Source organism: Lactuca serriola, chromosome 8 (assembly GCF_051521515.1).
Source record: "Lactuca serriola cultivar US96UC23 chromosome 8, Lser_US96UC23_V15, whole genome shotgun sequence".
NCBI lineage: Eukaryota > Viridiplantae > Streptophyta > Magnoliopsida > Asterales > Asteraceae > Lactuca > Lactuca serriola.
Genome location: NC_136415.1, coordinates 155,643,901 through 155,666,533, shown reverse-complemented (window position 1 = coordinate 155,666,533; position 22,633 = coordinate 155,643,901).

The window sequence follows — 22,633 nt, the reverse complement described above, 5'->3', positions numbered from 1 at the left end:
AGTAGTCCACTATTTTACAGAAAAACACAGTTTTGGCCCTTCAAAACAGAAAATTTCGCATATTGGGCCCTATTGGGCCAAAAATGCCATTTTTAGCCCATTAAGCATGAAATTTATATGTTTAATCCTCCAAAAGAATGTATTTCCATAAAACACTTTATTGAAACTGTTTTGACTCATCTCACCCATCAGAATTCGAAATATGTCATTTTGGCCCCTTTAACTTTATATTTTTAACATTTTGTGTCCAAAAATTGAGTTTTTAGCCCAAAGAAGATGTTATTAAGCCACTTAGCTATTTTTCTTGGAACACTTTGTATGTAGAAATATATTTGATGCTAGTATCATTTAACATAAAGTATATCTCGATTTTTAGGGGTTTATGGCTAGATCCAACATCATAAACACACAAAAACACACATATAAGCATAGAAATCATACAAGACATACAAAACACATATAGATCTACACTTTCACTTGTATTCCCCCCCCCCCCCAAAAAAAAAAAACTTATAAAACAGGAAAATAGGGAGTATGAAGCTCACCTTAGGGTGTAGTTTCGGTTCTTGAAGAAAAGATGGAAGAAAGTTTGGTGATTTTTGGCCCTAGCTCCCCTTGATGAAGATCTCGAGTTTATGGAGTTTTCTAGGAGTATGATCACCAAAGAAACTTGTTTAGAATAAGTGATCTCATATGAGAGGGGAGTTTTGTAGCTTAGACATGGAAAAACTTACCAAAGGATGATGATTATCTTGTAGAATCCTCTTGAAACACAAGCCAAATTTCGAGATTTTAGATGGAGAGGGAGGATGGTTTCTTGAGTAATCTAGAGAGAGTTTGTGAGAGATTTGTATGTGTGTGTGTGTTTCGGCCGAGAGTGAGAGAGGGAAAGAAGAAATGATCTTTGAAGTGATGTGTTCCTAGAAGTATGAGATGTGCATGAAAACATGTTGGATATAAGTGAGGTGGCATGCAATTAGTCAACACTCCTCCATTTCTTCTTGGACTTGGGCCTTGGGCCGAGAATTTTGAAGGAAAAAGGAAAATTTGGGCTTTTTGCCCCTAAGCCCAATATTAGAGTTAGTTTGGGTGAGTTTTAACCTAAAAGAAATATAATATGATTTTTACATTTTGTTGGACTAGTTTAGGTTATTCATGGATCAAAGCTTTTAATTCATTTCATTCTAGGCCCAAAATGGCCCCAAAATGTTGGATTAAATTAATGTGGGTCCAATTAGAGCCCAATTAGGGTTCTAAGCCCATGATAGTCAAATTGGAAGCTTATTGGTCCATTTGGGTCCAATAAGGAAGTCCTAGTCCAAAATGGACCTAAACAAGAACTTCTAGGGTTTCCAATTGTTTGTTGACTATTTGTAGTACTTGTATGATGTATTTGATTGAAGTTTTTGATGTCATAATAATAGGTATCACACCTGCTCTTAAGTTTTTGATTCAACATTAACTTGAGTGTATAGATTACATGACACAAAATTTCTAGTTGTGACAGAAAGGAAGATGTCGACAAGAGACCCATGAAAACTATAAGGACCCACAACCAGAAAAGGCTTCTTTTAGGATGACACCTAGGCTGGAATCTCTCAAACAACAAAGGGGGCATCGAACCACAAAGGAGCTAAAGGGTCCTAATAAAACAAACATGAACACCGAAAAAGGCAAACTCGTCCCTGGATGATAATTAGGTAACCATAATTGAGGAGTGGAGAAATTTGAAGATCGTCCTCAAAAAGATGGCCAACCCAAAAAAAACCAATCTTGGGTCACGTGCGAGCACGAACACTAAAGAGCCCATGGGCACGAGCCGCCAAGGGACACAAACGAAGAAAGACCAAGAAGAAGAACTCACTTTGATGGCCTAGGAGCCCCATATCCCAAAGCAACAGGCTTAGAATGGGGGATAGGAGGGGAACCCAGATAAAGGGCCAAGTGATTAAACTCCTAACGGATAATCACACCCCAACGAGCCAGCCCAAGAGCTAGGCCTAGTATAACATCAACTATCCCACCCCTGATACCCATCTAATGATGTAGATGTCTTTAAGACACTAGAAAATATGTGATGAAAAGTTACGATTTGAAACACATGCGTATTAACGTGTATTCATACAAATGGAAAACAAATATATACTGATCATCCGCACCACTTACATGAAACCATTGCAAAAAACATAATCATAGGCCTTAAAGGCTCACGACCTTTCCCTAATAAAATCCCGCTCTAGCTAAGAACGAGATAATTCAGATGTGGGATAGTTAGAGGCTATGAAGGGTCATAACCTTTGTCTCGCAACAAAACAATATATAAGCGCCAAAGCCCCGAAATGACAACCCCGACATGGCTTAGATAATCAAACTCGGAGATAAGGGCCCAAGGAGCCCAAAAACTCCAAATAAAAGCCTAAAAGGAAAAAGAAGGGAAGAGAAATAAAAGGCAGTAACCAAAATGGCTAACCCTCGCTTAAAAAGAAAATTTCCTACCAATCTCTCACCTAATACAAACTTAAACAGGAACAACAACACAGAATAGCATTCTTGGGACCGACTACGGTCCAGGAAAAAACTCAGCCTCGGGGTGGCGAACATAAACCCTCCAGAATCAAACCGAATAAATAAGAAGTAGATCACAAGAAAAGTACAAAGCTATGTTTTTTCAAAAAAAATAATAAAACAAATTGTCCAACGGACAGATCCCGTGCTTAGAAACCACGCAGGGCCATTAAAAAACGAATATCATACATTGTCAAAGTTGCTCACCAAATAAAAACCTTCTAAAAGAAAACATTTTTTGAATTTCACCAACCAAAGGCAATCCAAACATAACAAGGGAGATAGCAGAAATGACATACCAGGGGCAGGGGGAGCTCCGGCCCCGGAAGTACTTCCTTTAGGACATTCTCTTTCAACATCTGGGTCACTACACAACAGTCAAAGACCTTCCATGTCGAGATCACCAAACCAGAGGTAGGAGGCGAAATCTGTCTCTAAGAAATATTTCACCTTAGGGTGCATGGCTTGGGTATATTCTACAAAGGCGCTCTGCTCGCCAGGGGTAAACTTCTCGGCAGCAACCTACTTCCCGATTACCTACTTGTCACCCTCTACCCCAGCTATCATACATACATCCTTCATTCGCTTAATCCCAAGTGTGAACTTGGAGCTCTCAATCAATTTATCCACAACCCGGACAATCCCTTTCTTCAGGAGCCAAGAAAAATCCGCCTCCACATTCTCTCTCTTCACTTTCTTCGTCTCCAGCTGCCCATAACACTCCTCAACGCGGCCCTCTAATACTCCTTTTTCCTCAACCAATGCCTCCACATGCTGAGACAAATGCCCCACGGATTCATCCAGTCTCACAACCTTGTGAAAACCCGATATTTAGAATCAATGTAATGACCTAAAAAGTCAAGAATTATAATCTCTTTTGATATAATGAAATTATCGTTAAAAATAAAATGTTCAAAAGTCATCTACTGGATTTCATAAATGATAGATATCGTGTCCAAAGTTTCAGAAATATAAAGAACACTAAAATCCGAATTATAACGAAGAAGTTACGACCAACCTAAGATTCACAGCAAAACCGTCAACAGGGTTAAACGTAAAATGAGAAATTTCAATAAAATACTTATTAGCCTTATATATCTAAATGAAATTCGTATATATCATTAAACCGTGAACATACATAAAAAGAACACCCAAATCCGACTTCGTATGAGGAAGTTATGATTTTTCGAAGTTTCGGGATAGCGGTAGACAACTAAAAACTCGAAATAGAGATCGAGGGATTTTTAGCCAAAACAACCTAAATGAGAATCGAAGATCTCAACAATAGTAGTGAAACGGTAAAAAGTCTGACGAAAACGGACATCGTTTAAAATTGTATTATTAAAAATAAGATCAAAATTAGCCGACGGAGTCTAAATTAAAGTTGTAGAGTACATTCTCACCTACGCGTGGATATAAAGAACGCGGAAAACGGAGCTCGTACGCAAAAGTTATGCAATTTAGAAGTTAGAAAAATCCATTTACGCCCCGCGTAAAGGATTACACCCCGCGTACCAGAGGATTGGAACCTCGTCCCATCGGCCACAGGCTCTCCCATCGGACGTCCCATCCGGAGTGTGTCATGCATGACGTCCAGTACACCCAGCGTAACCCGGAGGTACGCCCCACGTACCGAGGGTTTCCAGCCCCTATAAAAGGGATGCGAGGGTTCCGGGCATAATTGCACATTTTCTCTCCTTGTCTTGCGTTTTTACCCCATTTTGCGTGTAAGGAATATCCCGAAGTCCCGACTTTCATACCCAAGTCCCGAAGGAAGTTTTACGCTCCTGAGTTTCTCGAGAATCCCGAGAAATCTGCTTTCTCCAGTCGAAGTTTTGCTCGGTTTTCGTCTCACCTTCTTCAATCTATCAAGTGAGTTCATACGCCTATAACTACGTTTTTAAATGTTTTGTAAATGCTTTTATACACTTTTAAGGGGGGGGGGGGGGATACAAGTACACACACGGTTATCCTCATGTGGAAAAACATCACTCTTTTGCTATACTTTTGTTATATAAATATCAAACACTTTATTTATATTTTGAGTAGAAATGTTCAATAATGTTATTACAAATGTTATACTTTAGATACAAAGTCGACACTACACTAGGGTTTATCATACAAACGAATCACACATTTGGAAAAACTATAATAGGTATAGTTTACTAGATATTCATGAGATTTTACATACTATAAGGACTATATCAAGGAAATACTTTCATATACAAGAATAATTAGACTTTTCATACGTAAATCTATTTGATACTAAGTTTTGTGAGACATTCAACTTCACGTAATTTAAAGTATGCACTTAAAGTGCTGTATTATATACCATAATCTCTTGTAGGGAGAACATAATACTTGTGTATAGATCTATACGGGATTGACAATCCCGCACCTAAACTGTTAGCTACAGTTAGATCGGCAGGTCTGGGGTGACAAACGTCATAACATTCCAACGCCTGAAGAACATTGTTACAGGCAGTTTGGGTCAATAGCATGGTTATGAAACTCACCTGGAGTGTTAAAAACACGTGGATTTACGGGTTTATCAAATGCCTTAGTGATTATATATATATATATATATATATATATATATATATATCTACTATTCTAGGCATGAAAAACACTATTGCTTTACAGTTTTGAAACTTTTAAACTACCACACACATATAGAAAAATATTGGATTTCTAGAGGCAAACATTCAAAAATAGACGAGTCTTGGTAGAAGACTACTTTTATATACCAGTAGGAAATATGGGAGTTTCTAGGAGTTTTCAAACATCTACAAACAATTTTATACAAATTTATACAAACATTGACATTAAATACTTATGAACTCGCCAGCTTAAATTCTTATCTACTCTTTCAAATCTACTTGTATTTCTCGTGGATTTATTAATACGGGTAAACTTAAGCTTTTGGAGAAGTGAGGCTAAGGCGCCGGTTTAAAACTCATTTTGTCATCATATTGTAATTTGTTTTGAAACAAGTATCATTCAACAATGTAACTTTTAAATTATATATATGATGGTTGTTTTACTTTCTTTTCTATGTATTCAACTGTTACGATACTACATGAAGTCATCCGCCCTCGAACGATTCCGCCATTCTGGTTTGGGGGTGTGACAGATTGGTATCAGAGCATTGTTTATAGTGAACTAAGTATATCGAACCACATAGGATATATAAACTATAAATGCATAGGGACTAAAATTCTCTGACAAAACATTGTTACACCTAAACCGTGTTTCATTTAACTTAAGTTATTGGGTCGAAAAAGCACAAATGCATGCATAAAAAGATTTATTTTAATAGTTAGAACTATACAAGAAGTATTAAGACAAGTTGGACACTACGACTAGGCCTCGAAATATGAAATCGGATTTGGGACGAATATAGCCTGATCAACTATATTTATCCGAGATCGGACTAATGTATGTCGAGTAATGGTCGTAGTGAGCAACAATTCAAAACTTACCAAAATAACACTAGTATCAAACATACAAACTTAAATACTATAGGAGTATTTGGTAAATACAATAGTTTAACTTACATGTTTAGATTTACATGTTTTAAATTTCTGGACAATTGTCATATCTCTATTCTCGCACACACACAATAGCTAGATTCTATCCACCCGGGGATCCCTACTACCCGAATCAGGGCAATGGGGGATGGGTAAAGGAGGACCCCAAAGAAGACGAGGAACCTATAGAGTTGGAGGAAGGGGAAGACTCTGGGACAGACTCAGAGCCAGAAGTAATCAATCCACCAGTCGCTCAACCTCCCGCATTGAGGAGAAACTTTCAAGGACCAACTCCCATTTGAGGAAGTCACATTCACCATTGGAGCCGACAGCAAGGATTACGTCCTCCTACGGTATGTGTCAGGACTTTTACGACGTCGGGGGTGGAGGTTCAGCCGACCAAGCACTCCCATTCATGGTGGGCAAACTAGCCAACCAGTCCTATCAATCCGGGGTTTAAGCAAACCGGATTCGTGAAGTCAACGTGGAAGTACAATTTCACACTTCCGACATCCGTCGACTGGACAGGTTGCAGGATGATTCCCAACTCTGCGCCGAAACATTTCAAGCGCAACTAATTGCAGCCCTTTCTGAGATAAGGGAAATGAGGGAACATCAAGCCACCTTCGATAGGCGTCTTATGGAAGCAAAGCAATCAGACACGGAGTCGAGCTCCAAGCGCAACCTACGTAACAAGTAGTACTTGCCCGAATCCCAAAAATTTTGTTATAGAATAGGAACTCGGCTAAAAGTCTTACCTTTCTTTAACTTCTGTATCGGAGACTCTTAGAAGGGTCGAAATTTTCTTAACTTCAAAATGTAACTCAACGTTTGTTTAATATATATGAAGAAATTACTTTGTGTGTTAATTCATTGAATACCACTCAGATTCATAAATTTATCTACACTATACAAACTTTTATTATGAATCAAGCTCTAAAACCTTGGGTAGGTCAGTCAAATTCATAAATTGATGAATATAGCAAATTTATTAACACACGGATTCCAATCATTAAAGACTTATGGTTTTCATTCTATTTCTTTAGCAGCACGATGCCGCCCCGTAGATCTACACGTCGTGACAACAACGCAACACCTCCACCACCTCCACCTCTATCAACGGATAATGTCGCCTTGATAGCTACTATAACAGCTGCAGTGCAGCAGCAATGGCACAGATGAGTAATAATGGGTCCGAAGGGGGAGTAAATAGCTCTATGAATGGCCAACGTCAGGGTCGTTCAGGAGATTGCACCTTCAAGGACTTCACCAATAGCAAGCCCATATCTTTTAATGGATCCGAAGGGATAATCGCTCTATCGCAGTGGATAGAGAAAACAGAAGTGGTTTTCGAGATTTGTGCATGTCTGGAATGGAGCAAGGTAAAGTTTGCTGCTTGTACATTCTCCAAGAGAGCTCTGATGTGGTGGAATGTCCATGTCAAGTCACTAACTCTGGTAGTGACTAATTCTATGGGCTGGGAGAATCTAAAGCAAATGTTAATGTAAGAGTATTGTCCAAGGGGCGAAGTATAAAAGCTAGAGTAGGAACTTTGGGGCCTTACTATGGTAGGCTCGGACATCACAACCTATACCAATAGGTTTAGTGATTTGGAAATCCTTTGCCCAGGGATGGTTGCTCTAGAGAGCAAGAAGATTGAGAGATACATTTGGGGACTGTGACCCCAAATCCAAGGAAGTGTACTAGCTTCCAAACCAGTCACTTTCGATAGTGCCAAATAGTTGACACAAGCTCTCATTGACCATGGAGTCTGCCAAGGCTTCGCAACTGCTGTTTCGGAGCAAACCATAGGAAACAACAACAACAACAACAACAACAACAAAAGTACCAACAACAACAGCAAGAAGAAGTTTTGGAACAAGAGGAAGAGTCAGTTTCACAGGATCCTTCCAAGAAGCAACAAATAGTGGCAGTCCATGCCGCTACTACCCCCACTGCTACTCCTGTTACCCCTACACCAGCAAAGCATATGCTAGGAACCTACCGAAGTGCAGCAAATACAATTTCCATCACAACGGAAATTGTCGGGAGATGCACTGCAACAACTGCAACAAGAAATGGCACACTACCCGTTTCTGTAAGGCACCGGCACGACCAATCACCCAAATCCCTGGAGTCGGTGTGGGCCAGGCGTGTTATGGATGCGGTGAGGCTGGACACTACAAGAGAGACTGACCTAAGGCAAGGAATGTTGGCGGCATAGGAAGAGTGCTGGAAATAGGCTAGAACGAAGCAATACTTGATCCCACGGTGGTTACGGGTACGTCTCTCCTCAATAACACTTATGCATGCATACTCTTTGATTGTGGTGCGGAGAGTAGTTTCATGAGTCATAAATTCAAACACATACTAAAACAGAACCCTCAATCACTCAATAAGATATTTACAGTAGAAATGGAAAACGATAGAACAGAAAGCACAAACGATATGTACATAGGTTGCACACTAACTCTAAACGAACATTCATTTCAAATAGATCTAATGTCGATCACTATAAATAGCTTTAATGTCATCATCGGTATGGATTGGTTAAGCCTACACCATGCTAATATACTTTGTCACGAAAGGGTCGTTCGCCTAAATCTGCCAAACGGCGAAACTCTTTTCATTTATGGTGACAAACCCAATACCAATTTACAAATCATCTCTTGCGTCAAAGCCCAGAAATACATGCGTAAGGAGTACCATGCCTTCTTAGCCCACGTAGTAGATAAGGAAAAAGAAGCGAAAGACCTCAAAGACATTCCAGAAGTCTGCGATTTTCCTGATGTCTTCCCTGAAGACCTTCCAGGAGTCCCACCAGAACGACAAGTCGAGTTTAGGATCGATTTAATTCCCGGAGCTACCCCAGTAGCTAAGTCGTCGTATCGTCTGGCGCCAGCTGAGACGCAAGAATTATCCAGCCAATTAAACAAACTACTCAACAAAGGATTCATCAGACCGAGCTTCTCACCTTGGGGAGCACCAACTGTTTGTAAAGAAGAATGATGGATCTTTCCGTATGTTCATCGATTACCGGGAACTCAATAAGCTCACTATCAAGAACCAATATCCCCTACCATGCATTGACGACTTGTTCGACCAAATTCAAGGAGCGAGTTATTTCTCAAAGATTGATTTGAGTTCCATGTATCATCAGCTGCGAGTCTTGGAAGGAGATGTTCCCAAAAAAGCCTTTCGAACTCATTATGGTCACTACGAGTTTGTAGTGATGCCCTTTGGATTAACAAATGCACCGGCGGTGTTCATGGACTTAATGAACCGAGTGTGTCATTCATTCCTGGACAAATTTGTGATCGTGTTCATAGACGATATACTCATTTATTCAAAGAATAAAGAGGAACATGGTCAACACCTCCGAGAAATCTTGGAAACGCTAATAAAAGAGAAGATATACACAAAATTCTCAAAGTGCGAATTTTGGATTTGGAAAGTAGATTTCTTAGGTCACGTGGTTAGCAAAGACGGGATACACATGGACCCTTCCAAAATCAAGGCAATCGAGAACTGGTCAGCTCCCAGAACCCCAACGGAAATTCGAAAATTCTTGGGCCTTGCTGGCTATTAACGAAGGTTTATACAAAACTTCTCGAAGATTGCTAAACCACTTACCACCTTGACCCAAAAGGGTGTAACTTTCAATTGGGAAGAAAGACAAGACGCTGCATTCCAAACACTGAAGCATGCACTATGCAGCACACCTATATTGTCCTTGCCAGAAGGAACAGAAGACTTCGTGGTCTACTATGATGCATCTAATCATGGTATTGGATGTGTTCTAATGCAACGAGGAAAGGTCATCGCCTATGCCTTGAGACAACTCAAGACGCACGAGGTCAACTACACTACACACGACCTCGAACAGGGAGCAATCGTTTTCGCGCTAAAGATCTGGAGACACTATCTCTATGGCGCTAAATGCACAATCTTTACCGATCATAAGAACCTTCAACACATCCTCAATCAAAAGGAACTCAACATGAGGCAAAGACGATGGGTTGAACTGTTGAATGACTACGAATGTGAAATTTGTTATCATCCAGGAAAAGCGAACGTGGTAGCTAATGCTCTTAGTCGAAAGGAATACTCGGACCGCCGAGTGAAATCATTGACCATGAAGATCCATTCACACCTGTCCACACAAATCAAGGAAGCTCAGATGGAAGCCGTGAAAACAGAGAATGTGATGGGTGAATCCATAAGGGGAATGGATAAGAATCTTGAAGTCAAGGGTGACGGAGTTCGTTACTTCGTGGATCAGATCTGGACACCGAAGTTTGGTGGATTCATGGACGTGGTCATGAATGAGGCCCAGAAGACTCGATATTCCGTACATCCAGGTTCAGACAAGATGTATCTGGACCTCAAAAAGCTGTATTGGTGGCCGAACATGAAAGCAGAGATCGCTACCTATGTGGCCAAGTGTCTGACTTGTGCCAAAGTCAAAGTAGAGTACTAAAAGCCATCAGGATTACTACAGCAACCTGAAATACCCAAGTGGAAGTGGGAGCGGATAACCATGGATTTCATAACCAAATTACCCAAGACAGCAGGTGGGCTAGACACCATCTGGTTAATCGTCGATATATTAACAAAATCTGCACACTTCCTACCAATAAAGGAAACCGACAAGATGGAGAAGCTAGCTCGAACATACATCCGAGAGATAGTACGACTGCATGGTGTACCAACATCCATTATCTCTGACAGAGATAGTAGGTTCACCTCACGATTCTGGCAGTCGCTGCAAAAGTCTCTAGGGACGAGACTAGACATGAGTACCGCTTACCATCCACAAACCGACGGTCAAAGTGAGAGGACCATACAAACCTTGGAAGACATGCTAAGAGCTTGTGTAATCGAATTTGGTAAAGCATGGGATACCCATTTACCACTAGTCAAATTTTCAGACAACAATAGCTATCACTCCAACATTAAAGTTTCTCCATTCGAAGCCCTCTATGGACGCAACTGCAGATCACCACTGTGTTGGGCCGAAGTGGGTGACACGCAACTAGCCAAGGGAAAAGTACCCGATAGCGCTCTCATAGGCCCGGAAATTATAAGAGAAACAACTGAGAAGATTGTACAAATTCGCGAACGACTAAAGGATTCAAGAGACAGACAAAAGAGTTATGCGGACAAAAGATGGAATCCCTTAGAATTTCAGGTTGGGGACCGAGTGCTATTGAAGGTCTCACCCTGGAAAGGGTTAATATGTTTCGGAAAATGTGGGAAACTAAACCGAAGGTATATCAGACAATTCGAGATCCTTGCAAGGGTCGGCCCGGTAGCATACAAACTTCGACTACCACAGGAACTCAATAACGTACACCCTACCTTTCATGTGTTAAACTTGAAGAAATGTTTGTCCGATGAGACCCTCGTTGTCCCTCTAGACAAAATCGAAATCAACAAGAGTCTCCACTTTGTAGAGGAACCAATTGAGGTCATGGATAGGGAAATTAAAAGAACAAAACAAAGTCGCATACCCATTGTGAAGGTCCGCTGGAATGCAAAGCGGGGACCTGAATATACTTGGGAGCGCGAAGATCAGATGAAACAAAAGTACCCGCATCTCTTTCCCTAATCCACAAATGTTTACCTTACATTTAATTTTAGGATGACATTCCCTTTAACGGGGGGATGATGTGACAACCCGATATTTCGAATCAATGTAATGACCTAAAAAGTCAAGAATTGTAATCTCTTTTGATATAATGAAATTATCTTCAAAAATAAAATGTTCAAAAGTCATCTACTGGATTTCATAAATGATAGATATCCTGTCCAAAGTTTCAGAAATATAAAGAACACAAAAATTCGACTTATAACGAAGAAGTTACGACCAACCTAAGATTCACAACAAAACCGTCAATACGGTTAAACGTAAAACGAGAAATTTCAATAAATTACTTATTAGCCTTAGGTATCTAAATGAAAGTTGTAGATATCATTAAACCGTGAACATACATAAAAAGAACGCCCAAATCCGACTTCGTATGAGGAAGTTATGATTTTTCGAAGTTTCGGGATAGCGGTAGACAGCCAAAAACTCAAAATAGAGATCGGGCGATTTTTAGCCGAAACAACCTAAATGAGAATCGAATATCTCAGCAATAGTAGTGCAACGGTAAAAAGTCTGACGAAAACGGACATCGGATGAAGAAGTTATGGATTTTTAACGGACTTTTCCTATCCCGGTCTGTTAAAATTGTATTATTAAAAATAAAGTCAAAATTAGCCGACGGAGTCTAAATGAAAGTTATAGAGTACATTCTCACCTACACGTGGATATAAAGAATGCGAAAAACGGAGCTCGTACGCAAAAGTTATGCAATTTAGAAGTTGGAAAAATCCATTTACGCCCTGCGTTAAGGATTACGCCCCACGTACCAGAGGATAGGAACCTCGTCCCATCGGCCACAGCCTCTCCCATCGGACCTCCCATCCGAAGTGCTTCATGCATGACGTCCGGTACACCCAGCATAACCCGGAGGTACGCCCCGCGTATCGAGGGTTTCCAGCCCCTATAAAAGGGATGCGAGGGTTCCTGGCATAATTGCTCATTTTCTCTCATTCTCTTACGTTTTTACCCCGTTTTGCGTGTAAGGAATATCCTGAAGTCCCGGATTTCATACCCAATTCCCGAAGGAAGTTTTACGCTCCTTATTTTCCCGAGAAATCCGCTTTCTCCGGTTGAAGTTCTGCTCGGTTTTCGTCTCACCTTCTTCAATCTATCAAGTGAGGTCATACCCCTATAACTACATTTTTAAATGTTTTGTAAATGCTTTTATACACTTTCAAAGGGGGGGGGGGAATACAAGTACACACACGGTTATCCTCGTGTGGAAAAACATCACTCTTTTGCTATACTTTTGTTATATAAATATCAAACACTTTATTTATATTTTGAGTATAAATGTTCAATAATGTTATTAAAAATGTTATACTTTACATACAAAGTCGACACTACACTAGGGTTTATCATACAAACGAATCACACATTTGGAAAAACTATAATAGGTATAGTTTACTAGATATTCATGAGATTTTGCATACTATAAGTACTATATCAAGGAAATACTTTCATATACAAGAATAATTGGACTTTTCATACGTAAATCTATTTGATACTAAGTTTTGTGAGACATTCAACTTCACGTACTTTAAAGTATGCACTTAAAGTCCTATATTATATACCATAATCTCTTGTAGGGAGAGCGTGATACTTGTGTATAGATCTATACGGGATTGACAATCTCGCACCTAAATTGTTAGCTACAGTTAGATCGGCAGGTATGGGGTGACAAACGTCATAACATTCCAACGCCTAAAGAACGTTGTTACAGGCAGTCTGGGTCAATAGCATGGTTGTAAAACTCACATGGAGTGTTAAAAACACGTGGATTTACGGGGTTATCAAATGCCTTAGTGATTTTATACATACATAAATCTACTATTCTTGGCATGAAAAACACTATTGCTTTACAGTTTTGAAACTTTTAAACTACCACACACTTATGGAAAAATATTGGATTTCTAGAGGCAAACATTCAAAAACAGACGAGTCTTGGTAGAAGAGTACTTTTATATACTAGTAGGAAATATGGGAGTTTCTTGGAGTTTTCAAACATCTACAAACAATTTCATACAAATTTATACAAACATTAACATTAAATACTTATGAACTCACCAGCTTAAATGTTGATCTACTCTTTCAAATCTACTTGTATTTCTCAGGGATTTAATAATACATGTAAACTTCAGCTTTTGGAGAAGTGACGCTAAGGCGTCAGTTTAAAACTCATTTTGTCATCATAGTGTAATTTGTTTTGAAACAAGTATCATTCAACAATGTAACTTTTAAATTATATATATGATGGTTGTTTTACTTTCTTTACTATGTATTCAACTGTTACGATAATACATGAAGTCATCCGCCCTCGAACGATTCCGTCGTTCTGGTTTGGGGGTTTGACAACTTGCTCCTCCAAATAGGGCTTCTCCCCGGCCAAAAGATCATAACGGCCACCAAACACATGCTTTTCTCCCTCCAACTCCAGTAACCTTTCCTTCAATTCATCTCGATCAACCCTAACCAAAGCAAGCTCACTAGAACTTGAGTTGCTCTGACGAAGGCGACGAGCCGTTGCCGCCATGTGTGAGCCAACCTGAGCAGATGCATATAAAAGACTATTTGAAAGATGTGAGTTAGAAAGAATCTCCAAACCCTTGATGGTGGAAGGGGAAAAGCATGGCAACCCCAGTCGTACGCTACCGTGTGCTGCGTGAGGCAAGATTCCCGGGTGATCCCCATTCCGGTACAGATATGGTCGGTGTCGTTGGAGGAACAAAAGCAGAATACCTAGTAGCACCCTCCCCAGTCAGAAGCGGGACTGGCGAGTTTGGAGCATCTTCGTGAGCAACGCCCGATTCAATATCAAAAACAGTTTTATTAAAAGCAATAGGTTCCTTTGACTCTTCTTTGGGTTCATGAGGCAGTTCCATCGCCTCTTCTTTCACCCCCTCTGATTGTTTCAAGTGTCATCATCGGGGATATCCAATACTACAGTGGACTCCCACAAAAGGAAGTCAACATTCTGCCTCTTGAGGAGGCATCGACCCGAGGTGTTAGTCCCGGTAGATTATGCCTGCAGTGAATCCAACCAGGAAAGTCGTCGCTTGGAGGCCAAGCGGGTATCATGTCTTACCATCCTGGTCGATGCCTCCTCCTCTGTGTCAAAAAGCAAGGGGTCTTCACGAGAAACACCACCGATAGGAGCATCAACCCGTGCTAGTTCAACTCGAGGATAAGGCGTCGCACCTGAAGTAGTGACCGACCCAGAGAGAGCCAATGCACAGTCGATGCTAACCAGCGGAGGAAGCGATTCCACCAACGGCACCTTCGGATGAAGACAGGCACCCTGAAAATGACCTCTCAAAACCATATAAAAAAGGAATGATCCTTTCACGACCTAACAACAAAACAAGAAGATCAAGAATACAAAAAAGAGCGGGGCATGACACACTACGAAACACAAACGCAACTGAAGGAAAGCAAAACAAAAAGGGAGGAAGGGAGAAGCGCATACCATCCTTCACAACGAAAAATTGAGGCATCATTCCATAAGACCTCCAAGCTGCACTCATACCCACAACGGCCAACATACGGTCCTCCTAGTCATCCCCGTTGAAAGAGATGATCTTCAAAGAGTTGGCAACCTACTCGGTAGCCCCCCAAAGAGTAGGAATCCGATCAGAAAAATTAGACCTACGGGGATAACCGTAACCGACTAAATTCCAATTCACCCAGAGCCATCTGTCATGTGAATTCTTCTTTGGCACCTTCTGGTTCACGATGAAAGCATGAACACCTCTGCATTGAGAAAACGTGTGAATACCATATTGAGTCAATGAATTGAAGAAGTACTTGAAAGCCCATAGTTGGGGAAGTACACCCAGAGCCCGACATGCCATCTCAAAGCCAGCTGTAACATCCGAAATTTCAGGTATTATATGTATTCATTTTATTTTGAGTTTTGTGGAAGAACTCGGCGATTTGGTGCGTAGACTCGCCGAGTAGAGACGCGATTTCTCACCCGGATTAATGACCGGACTCGACGAGTCGCATTAGTGGACTCGGCGAGTCTGCGCTATTTAATGAAACCCTAATTTCTCGGGTTTGGGGCCTATTTAAAGGGCCTTATGGCCGTCATTTGTGCTCACCGGTCCCCAGAGCGAAACCCTAGTGAGCTTGAGCGTTTGGAGTGAGAGAAGGAGCCATTGTTGACGTTGGAGAAGTTATCTAGCAAGGGAAAGGAAGCTATAGCCAAGGGGAAGCAAGAGGATCAACTTCCTGAAGATCTGAGGTCTAGAACATCACGTTTTAGATACTATTGAGCCCTTTTGTGGCTAGATCTAGTGTTTCCTTGGTCCCTTAAGCGAGTTAGGTTATGGATCTGGACCCTTGGAGGTCCAGAGTGTCCCTTTGTCCAAGCTTTTTATGAATCCATGGAGGTTTTGGTTTGGGATCTTTGTGCTTGAGGTCAAAACACCATTTATGAGTCATTAGGTGTGATATGAGCACCAAGACATGAACTTTACGTGATAAATAAGCTTGGAAGGACTGGATCTATGAGTTAGTGGAGCAGATCTGACCTCAGAAGGTCGTTTGGGGTTGTGCATGGAATGCACTCGCCGAGTCCATTTCCAGACTCGACGAGTTGGTGCGGGTTGTTCAGTGATTTCAAACCAGGGGTTGAGTAACCGAGTCGGGTGAGTGACTCGATGAGTCGGAAGGGACTCAGAGGAATCGGGTCCCCGTAGAGACTCAACGAGTCCACGCCAGACTCGGCGAGTTGAGTTGACCGTTGACCGGTGTTGACTTGATAGAGTTAGTCAACCCTAGTTTGGAAAGTGTTAATTAAGGATGTATTTGTGATATAGGAGGACTATAGCTCGGGTGATCGAGCACTAGTGATTTCAGGGATTTACGAGTTACTGAGATACGCGAGGTGACTCTTCTCGCTATACTTTACCTTGAGTAGGTAATTAGAGTTATGTGATACAGTGTTGTATGCTATATATGTGTTATGTGTTGCATTGCATTATTCTATGTGATTCATGTTGTGCATGTTACAGAGTTAGAACCGGAAGGTTCATAGAGATAGGGCCTGAGGGTTCGTAGAGTTGGGTGCATGGACCCAAAGAGTTATAGCCTTGAGTGGCTAATATGTGTTATATATATGGTATTTTGGTGAACTCACTAAGCTTTGTGCTTACAGTGTTTGGTGTTATTTGTTTCAGGTACTAGTGAGGATCGCGGGAAGGCGCCGGCCTGATCAGTACACACACGGGATTTTTATGTTATGAGATCTTGGAATTTTTATATGTTATGGACTTGAGTTTCAAACAATGATGTTTTATGAATACTAAATGAATTATGCTTTTATAAAATGCGAAAAATTGATTTGAAATTTACGGTGTTACAAGTTGGTATAAGAGCCTTGGTTTGAGGGATTCGAGTACACCTTCAGGCGTATTTGAACTCAAACTGAGGATTTGAGAAATATTTTCAAAAAAAAAAGAGTAAAATAGTTTTTGGAAAACGCAGAGCAGAGTCGTGTGTACGATCAGTCCGCGCCCGAACGGTGATTTCCCAAGATACCCTTATATTATATGTTATGATATTGATATGATGTATTCTCGTGCTAGAGTGGGCTAGGTACTCCTATTAGGACTAGAGTGGCCTGATCTGTGATGTCTTAGCCTAGGGAGAGGTGAGCTGCTATAAGATGCTTCAGAGTGAGTAGGTAGCAGCGAGGAGCTTATGAGAGATCTGTTAGAGAAAGGATTTTGCATAATAGAGTACTTGGGACTTGGGATCCTAGGAGGAGGACTTGGGTTGTATACTGACGCGGTGTGGAAGGTAGTATTGGGCCCGTACTACTGGAAACACCGGGACAGTATACTGTTCGAGTAAGAATCTTTGGGATGCCGGGAAACAAGGAGGGATGAGTTATCGAGTGCAAGTATGCTCGAGAGAGTTTCTAATATATCATATGTTGTTTTTTAGAGATAGATCATGGTGAGGACACGTCTTATGCCAGAGAGCAGCGAGGCTAGTGATGAGGAGATCCGCCGGATCATCCATGAGGAGGTGGTTGCGGCCATCAGGGCAGAGATACCAGAGATGTTCGGGTCTATTAAGACCACATTGATTGAGACTTTTGATAAGCGTTATGCTGCTCTTTCTGAGGCTGCTGTTGCAATGGCCACCGCAACTGTTGCTGCTGCGAGGCCGCAGGGTGGTGATGCGTTGCTGTTCCGAGAGTTCAGCAACACAAAACCGCCGGAGTTTGACGGGACCCAGGACCCGGTGGCGGCTATGAGATGGATTTCAGACATAGAGGGGTGTTTCTTTACTTGCTCATCTCCTGAGCATTTGAGAGTCTGGTTCGCGCTGAACCAGCTTCGCTTGGGAGCGAAGGACTGGTGGAAGTTTGTGACGATGCACTATACGCCTGTTGAGCTTGCGGCAGTGACCTGGGAGAGGTTCACTGCCATGTTCCGAGATGAGTACGTTCCCCAGGTGGAGAGGGAGCGTTTGGCCCAAGAGTTTCTGACCCTCAAGCAGGGTACTGAGTTTGTTACGGTGATTACCAGGATGTTCCACGAGAGGGCGATGTTCTGCCCTGAGCACGTGTATATTGAGCAGGCACGTATGAGCCAATATTTGAGTATCTTGAGGAGAGACATTCGGGTGTTCGTGGCGAACTCCTCGTACCAGACATTTGCCGAGCTTCAGGCAAATGCCCGGAAGAGGGAGATCGAGCTAGAGACTCAGGCTAGGGAGGAGGTGAAGTCTCACGAGAGGGATCGGCGACCGGCTGAGTCCCAGCCGGCAGCCAAGCGGGCCAAGCCCGTTGATACCAAATCAAGGAGCCAGAAGGGCCGCACTTGTGGAAAGTGCGTCAAGGGTCATGATGGAGTTTGTAGAGCTGGATCTTGCTACAAGTGTGGCAAGGAGGGGCATATGGCCAAGGACTGCCCCAAGGGGTTTGCAGTGTGTTTTCACTGCAACCAGACCGGACACCGGAAGGCAGAGTGTCCGCAGTTGCGGGGATCAGCTCAGGGAGCACCTCAGGGATCTGCCCCTGCCGCCATCAGAGCTACCAAGAGTCGGCCAGTGAAGGCCAAGGCGCTGAGGGCACGAGGGAGAGCCTTTCAGTTGACCGCGGAGGAGGTCCGTGCAGCGCCCGATGTTGTGGCTGGTATGTATTCTTTCGTGTATTTATTTTGATGTTGAGTTATTATGCTTATATTATGTTATGCGTAGGTACTTTTCTTGTGAATTATGTACCTGCTTTGGTGTTATTTGACTCGGGTGCGAGTCGGTCTTTTGTATCTTTAGCTTTTAGTCAGCATATTAGTATTAGTCGCGAGGTGTTGAGTCGGCCTCTGAGAGTTTCCATAGCTAACGAGAGGGTGATATATGCCACGGAGGTGATCTGTGGGTGCGTATTCGAGATTTTCGGTGTTGAGTTCCCGATTGATTTGGTTCCTATTGCGATGGGTGATGTCTGTGTCATTGTGGGCATGGACTGGTTGAGCAGATTCGGTGCGGTTATCGACTGCGAGCGGCAGCTAGTGACCATACGAGACCCCAGTGGGGGAGTTCTTACGGTGTACGGCGAGGGTACACATTCTGGGTCAGTGTTTTGTTTGGTCGCTAGGGTGAGGCAGTGTCTACAGCAGGGCTGTAAGGGCTTTGTGGTGTATGTGATGGATACGCGGGTTGATTTAGAGAGGCTGAGGTCAGTTGAGGAGGTTCCGATAGTGCGTGAGTTCCCGGATGTATTTCCAGAGGAGTTGTCGGGTGTGCCTCCCGTGAGGCAAGTGGAGTTCAGTATCGATTTGGTTCTGGGGGCTGCGCCTATCGCCAAGTTGCCTTATCGCCTTGCACCTCCAGAGATGCAAGAGTTATCCTTGCAGCTTCAGGAGCTGCTGGGAAAGGGATTTATTCGGCCAAGCAGCTCGCCGTGGGGAGCGCCTATCCTTTTTTTCAAGAAGAAGGATGGTTCACACCGGATGTGCATTGATTACCGGGAGTTGAACAAGCTAACGGTCAAGAACCGTTACCTGTTGCCGAGGATCGACGATTTGTTCGACCAGTTACAGGGAGCATCTTGGTTCTCCAAGAACGATTTGAGGTCTGGATATCATCAGGTGAGGGTGCGATATGAGGACATCTAGAAGACAGCGTTCAGGACGCGTTATGGGCATTACGAGTTTGTTGTGATGCCTTTCGGGCTCACCAATGCCCCGGCAGTGTTCATGGATCTCATGAACCGAGTGTGCAGGCCGATGTTGGATCGGTCGGTGATTGTATTCATCGACAACATTTTGGTATATTCGAGATCTAGAGAGCAGCATGAGGAGCATTTGAGGGATATCCTCGGAGTTCTGAGATCGGAGAGGCTTTATGCCAAATTCTCCAAGTGTGATTTCTGGTTGCGAGAGGTCCAGTTCCTAGGGCATCTCGTTAACCAGAAAGGGATATTGGTCGAACCGGCCAAAGTTGAGGCAGTGATGAGTTGGGAGGTGCCAAGGTCACCCTCCGAGATCAGGAGTTTCTTAGGGTTGGCAGGTTATTATCGGAGATTTATCAGGGATTTCTCTAAGATCGCAGTGCCACTCACCAGGTTGACCCAGAAGGGTGTCGCTTTTTCATGGGGCCCCGAGCAGCAGACCTCCTTTGAGACGCTTCGCCAAAGGTTATGTGAAGCCCCGGTGTTAGCCCTCCCGGAGGGGATGGAGGACTTTTTGGTATACTGTGATGCGTCGATCTTGGGGTTGGGAGTGGTGCTGATGCAGAGAGGACATGTGATAGCATACGCATCGAGGCAGCTGAAGCCTCATGAGATGAGGTATCCCACCCATGATCTAGAGTTGGGGGCAGTGGTGTTCGCCCTCAAAATTTGGCGTCACTATCTGTATGGGGTTCGGTGTACGATATACACGGACCATAAGATCCTGAAGTATTTGATGGATCAGCCTAACCTAAATATGCGGCAGAGGAGGTGGTCGGATGCGGTCAAGGATTATGATTGTGAGATCCTGTATCATCTGGGCAAGGCTAATGTGGTAGCCGACGCCCTGAGTCGCAGGGCGGAGAGCGCCCCATTGCGAGATGTATGTTTGTGATTGACCGTGATGGCTCCGGTGTTGGACACCATTCGTGGAGCACAGGCTGAGGCCGTGAGATCGGAGAACCAGAAGAGAGAACGAGTTGTTGGGTTGGTATCGGAGTTCGTTACCGATGGTCGGGGGCTTATGACATTTTAGGGGCGTATATGGGTATCATTTGTGGGAGGTACGCGTACCATTTTGATGGAAGAGGCTCATCGGTCGAAATTCTCGATCCATCCTGGGGCCACTAAGATGTATTTGGACATGAGGAGAGAGTATTGATGGCCCTGTATGAAGAGGGATGTTGCGTGGTTTGTTGAGAGGTGCTTAATCTGTCGTAGGGTTAAGGCCGAGAACCAGAGACCGCATGGTAAGTTACAGCCGTTGGAGGTTCCCGAATGGAAGTGGGAGCAGATTACCATGGATTTTATCACCAAATTGCCAAGGACTGCTAGGGGATTCGATGCAATTTGGGTGATTGTGGACAGGTTGACAAAGAGCGCCCACTTCCTTGCTATCAGTGAGAGTTCTTCCGCAGGGAAATTAGCAGAGATGTACGTGAGGGAAGTGGTATCACGGCATGGAGTGCCGATCTCGATTGTTTCAAACCGAGATGTGCGTTTTGTTGGGTTTTGAGCAATCTAACACTTCCTAAGTGTGCATGCAACCCTAATAAACCTTGGATCTATGTTTGTCTAAATACATGCAAAATAATAATTTTTCCAAGGTTCATAACCTATCTAACATGGCATGGGGTACTTTTAAACATAAAAGTATTAGATGAGATTACATACCTTTTTGATGTGATTGAGTTTGATTCCTAAGCAGTTTGAGGGCCAAGCACCAATAGTGTGAATGCCTCAAATGGAATCACAAATCACCATAAACTCTTGGAAAACTTTAAGGAGAGTACACACACTTGTAATTTTCGGCCACACACAAAACTCACACAACTAGTGCCACTAGTGGCTATTTCATGCAACATAAGCACGTTTATATAGTGTACATGATTAGGGTGAAACCCTAATAACCCATGTCTTTTCCTTTCCAAGGATCCATGGGTTAAAAGCTCCATGGATCATCCATGGACTTCCATACAAGCCTAGCCCATTACCAAATGAGTGTTAGCCCACACCATATAAAACAATAGCCCACAATTTAATTAGTCTTCCTTTTAATCTCTAAACTAATTCATAATTAATTTAAGACTAAGACTAATTAAATAACATGACTTCATATTAATATATTATAACTTATAATATATTAATAATCATATGTGTATAACTCTCATAAAATTATCCATAAATAGTTTGGATGAAATGCAACCCAAATGGACCATGCCGGGTCGGGTCAAGTATATACCAAATAAGTTATGGACTTAGACACCTTATCCAACAGACTCCCACTTGGATAAGTCAAATAACTATATTTGCGTATGTTACTTCAGGAACCAACCAGCAATCGTAGCTCTCGAAAACTCTGTTGAACTATGAAGCGCCATTTTAGATAAGTGATCATATAATCCTCCGTTCTCATGATATCAGCCGGACAAATACATGGAACAACGTCATACTTATTGTCCAGCAGTTTGTTTCCCGATTTTCGATTTGTTTGACGAAGAACTTAATCGAACACATCAATTTAGTTCTGACCGGCCGGTACATAGGTCACAACAAAATCATCGAGGGGCCCAAATATCGCTTCTATTTCTAGAAGGAACAGATAAACTTCGACTCATATGATTGTTCTACTACTTGTTGAATTGTACACAAAGGCACGTTTTATAACATCAAGTTACTGATGCGTTTACGTGCAATCAATGC